Raw genomic sequence first — 5,000 nt, 5'->3', positions numbered from 1 at the left:
ATTTTCTCATAGGGCTAGTATTTCCTTGCTGTAGTGTCGTCACTGCACATGTCATAGAATTCCGAGCTGCACCTGCCTAATGTCTTCTATAGAGAGGCCACATTGATCTGCCTTTGAGTCCAACATCCACTTGCTGAATTTCATTTGCTATACCACCTTGTGTTGCAGTCTCGTCCATTGGCAACTGCGCATCTCACCCCTAGCGGTATCTAACCTCATCCTGGAAGATAATCTTGCCTTGAACAATGAAGGGGGCTAGGAGCCCCAATGGGTCACAGATTGCACTGATGGTGCTAAGGACTCCTTGCCGAGCGGTTGGCTTGTTGAGGCACGATGTGTAGATAATTATTACGTTCCTCTCAAGATCCCATTCAACCTCTAGGGCCCACTTGGTCAGCAGGCGATCTGTTAGATTAACATATGATACTGCTATTCCTGTCATTGCGGGGTGTTGTAGCTATGACTAGCGAAAGTTTCTTGCCCATTTTATGAGGATGAAGCCTCCCTCAGTTCCGCTATAGCTCTTATCAGGCTTCCTGGCAGATTATCCCGGACAATGACCCCTTGTAGAATCAGGCTGGGTTTTTTCTGCCCTGATATTCCCTTTAGTGTTACAGCAACTTCTGAGACTTCTCGCAAGGTCGATTCTAACAGTGTTTATCCAGACCTGTACTCTCCCTCTTAAGAGCCCTTGTTCACTCACTAGACTTCTCGAGCAAAAAGTGTGGGTGCTCCCAGTATCCAGCAAGGTATAGGTCCTGTAGCTCGTCACGTCGAGGGCATCCGGGTTGATAGCAGTCATGGGCAGGATGGGTAGGGCTATCTTCCCGGTTATCTTGGAAATCTTGTCTGCGCCATTGAGGATAGTGATAGTCAGGCTTCACCTTTGGGTGCAGTCTTGGAAAGGGGGCCCCACAATGGCCACCCTGACTGGGAGGTTTGGTCTCAAGTAGCTACCGTGAATGTAGCAGACCACATCCATCAACGTTGCACTGGCGTGGAGTGGTCTGTCTGACAGTTCAGGCAGTTGTGTCTCCTTCGGGCACTTGTGGTGGTGGGGTGTCCCCTCATCTGCCCAGTTGGTTGCCGTTGACTGGGCCCTAGTAGGGCCCTTCCAGGGTCCTCACATCTCATGACCTGTATTTTAAGTTGCTCCTCTCATCCGAATGGAGTAAGCTTCGGCTTCTATCCCCATCCATCCTCTGTCTGCTCTTTGAGGTACTCACACAGGTAATTTAAAAGTTTCAACTCCTCAGCTTCTTCCATGCTGTACATCCCTTTGATCCTAGCCCATTTGGAGGTTCACCCGTCCATCAACTGTTGGTCAATGGGCCATATCAAGGGGAAGTCAATAAGGTGAAGCAGATCGTCGGATTCGGCGGCCGCGATGAGGGATGTCAAGCGGCGGAACAACTGACTCAAGGCCGTCCAGTCCCCACTCTTTAAGGGTCCCCCCGCATCATGTCTTTCACTTTATCCGGCAACTGCACACTCTGATCACAAACTCCCATTCCAGGATCCCCAGGACCTCAGTATAGCCCTCACCCTTTGGGAGATCTAGGCAGTGCGCAATACTTGTCTTGATATCTCTGATCATTTCGAGAACATCAGATTGAGACATTCCTTGTGACCCAGTCCCTTCATCTCAGTTAGCCTCTTGAAGACGATATTTGAAGTGATCGACCTCACTACAATGTCACAAAATATCTCCTCTCCCCTCCGAACTCTTCCACAGGCATTGGAAAAACAATATAAGTGACCTGGTGGAACCGCGATGTGGCATTATTTTTACCCACACTTTCCAAGAGGATTGTTGGGTTGCCCTTTTGGCGTCGCCCCTTTCACCAACGAGGTTAACTTAAGGTGATGCATTCTCCGGTCTTCAAAATTACCCACAGACCCCAAGAGAAGGGTGTTTATTTCACAAATGAAGAGAATGCCATACCTGCTGCCAAAACTTTTATTCTTTTTACATAATATCTTATTCGCTCTCTCTCTCTCTCTCTCTCTCTCTCTCTCTCTCTCTCTCTATATATATATATATATATATATATATATATATATATATATATATATATATATATATATATATATATATATATATATATATATATATATATATATATATATATATATATATATATATATATATATATATATTAAAGATCACTGAGGTCCATTTGTTTTATAGATGTCTTAAATCTTAGTCATTTTGATTATTTTATTTTTTCTTAATTTTTATCTCATTCAAAAGTGTTTTATTGACTATTTAAAATGTTTTGACATTCATTGGTTCTCTTACTTACCCAACAATTATTTTAATATAGTTTAATTTAGCACTCTGGAAGTGTCAGGAGGGACCACAGCAAAAGCCAGCTGTCATGAGCGCTCTGGGAGCGTCAGGAGTTACCACGGTAAAAACCACCTGCTATGAGCGCTGTGGGAGCGTCAGAAGTGGCCAGGGCGCTTGTAGTGGGCGGCTTTTGCTGTAGTCACTCCTAACACTCCCAGAACACCCAAGGCGGGTGGCTTTCGCCGAGGTCACTTTTGACTCTCCACGAGAGCTGGCCACAATTGAATCTCGACCGTGGCTCCGTTGAGACTCCTGGCGCTCCTAGAGCGCTGGCCATGATCACATTGCTGTGGTCACTTCTGATGTGCTCATGGTAGGTAGCTTTCTTCGTGGTCCCTCCACACGATCCCAGAGTACTCTTGTGGGTGGCTTTCTTCGTGGTCATTCCTAATGCTCCCATAGCCCTCCTGGTAGATAGCTTTTACTATGATCATTCTTGACGCTCACTCATGAAGGGGGGCTTTAGCCGTTGTTACTCCTGTCACTCCCATAGTGCTCATGGCGGCTGCCTTTGACCATGGTCACGCCTGACTCCCCAAGAGCGTTGGGATATCAATCGTGGTGGGTGGCTTTCGCTGTGGTCACTGCTGATGCTCCCAAAGTGCTGGCCATTGAATCTTGATCTTGCCAGGTGGCTGTTGTTGTGGTCATTTCTAACACTCCCTGGTGGATGGGTCATTCCTGACGCTTTCAGGTCACCGTGGCTTTCACCATGGTCACTCCTAATGCTCTCAGAGACCTGGCCAAGAACGAATCTCAATCGTGGTGGGTGGCTTTCGCCGTGGTCCCTCCTGACGCACCCATAGAGGTAATCGAATCTTGATATTGGCAGATGGCTTTCGCCGTGGTCATTATTGACGCTTCCAGAGGGCTGGCCACGATTGAATCTTGATTTTGGCAGATGGCTTTTGCCGTGGTCACTCTTGACACTCCCAGAGTGGTTGTGAAGGTATCTTTCGCCACGGTCAACTCTGACACACACAAAGCACGTGCCATAATCGAATCTCGAAATTGATGGGTCGCTTTCACTTACCATCCATTTTTGATGGAATAATATATATTTGCACTTTGTTTGGGGTCAAAGCTCTGAGGGAACACTTGTATCTCACATATTTCCAAAAACAGCTGCAGCACAAAATCACGCAAGCAGGCGAGCCTAATCAGACACACGAGCGTTTTCTGGTACACAAAATCTGCATGAACATAACCAAGCTTAACGTCCCCATAAGTAAGATACCGATAGGTCGATCCATTCCTCAATGGGAAACTCATCACTGAATATGCACTTTACATGTCTACCGAAAAAAAAAAAAGTGTACCTAACTGCGTGTTGAAACAAATTGCTTTGTCGACGGTAAAGGAACACTTAGAATCTATGGGTGATGTGTACGAGTGTTACGCTAACGGATCCGCACAGTCTGGATACAAAGCTGGTCGTGCTTGCGTTGTAAACAAAAATGGTTTACTGCAAATTCAGGTTAATATGAGAGTACAAAATTGGGCCAGCACTAAAACGGAGTTGGCCGGTATACTCCTTCCAACAGAATACTTAATGTCTCGGGGCTTTGGAGTATTTTTTTGTAATTCTCAAAGCGCTCTTCGGACAATAAGTTCCTTCAAAACAGACGGTGATGAGGAAATTGTGAACTGCATTAAGCGTAACGTAACTTATGCAAGAGAGCGCAATTACAACATTGATATACGCAAGCATGACCATGTAATTGGCGAAAGAGGCTTGCAGCAAAGATATCAAAGATATTGTAAATGTAGATCTTGGGATGCCTCTTGCTAGGGTTGCACACATATTAAAAAGTTCTCATAATGAAGAACTGATAGATCTAATGAGTTCACAAAGGCCCAAAAGCTGTAGTATAAGGCACTACGATCAGTACAGAGATTGTAAGCCCTCCTATGGGTGGCACCGACGGAAGACCAGACAATGTGACGTGGTTATTGCCAGAATACGCTTAGGTTATAGAATTAATGGCAGCTACAAGGTGCAAGAAGTGCAGATGAATCTAGATGTAGACTGTGCAACGAGGAAAATAAGCGAACGCTTGAGCATCATATCTCGGAGTGTCATGTGATATAGCCTTTCAGACCACCAAACATGAGGTATAAGGAACTATGTGATTAATTTTATTGCATCTGATACACTGGAAGATATACTCATGTTATATCCTAATTTTACTATGTAAAATTATCATAATCATAGAACACACCACAGAACACTTATGTAAACTCAAAGGCAAAGGTAGATCAACTTAAGTAATATACGTTTGTATGCTGTATGACATATTCCCATTTTACCATGTATAATTACTGTAATCACAGAATACTGTATTCTGTCGAATGATGTGAATATATGTGACACTGTAATCACGATTGCCCACGCCTGAGCAGTTAGCCAGGGTGGATTAATAAACTTAAACTGCTATAAAAGGACGATATACAAGTGCAGGGCGGTGTAAAATATGTATATAAGGTATTTAAGGATATATAGATCACTTTCGTGTATCCCATAACTTTTTGTTTATTTATAATTACTTTCGTTTGTTTCTTTGTTTGTTTTGTTGTTTTCTTGTTGATTTGTGTGTGTTTTCTATTTCTAAAAGTTATTGATACATTTTAATGAGATTTTAACCAG

This window comes from Penaeus vannamei, chromosome 41 (genome assembly GCF_042767895.1).
Source record: "Penaeus vannamei isolate JL-2024 chromosome 41, ASM4276789v1, whole genome shotgun sequence".
Classification (NCBI taxonomy): domain Eukaryota; kingdom Metazoa; phylum Arthropoda; class Malacostraca; order Decapoda; family Penaeidae; genus Penaeus; species Penaeus vannamei.
This window is presented reverse-complemented; position numbering follows the sequence as displayed.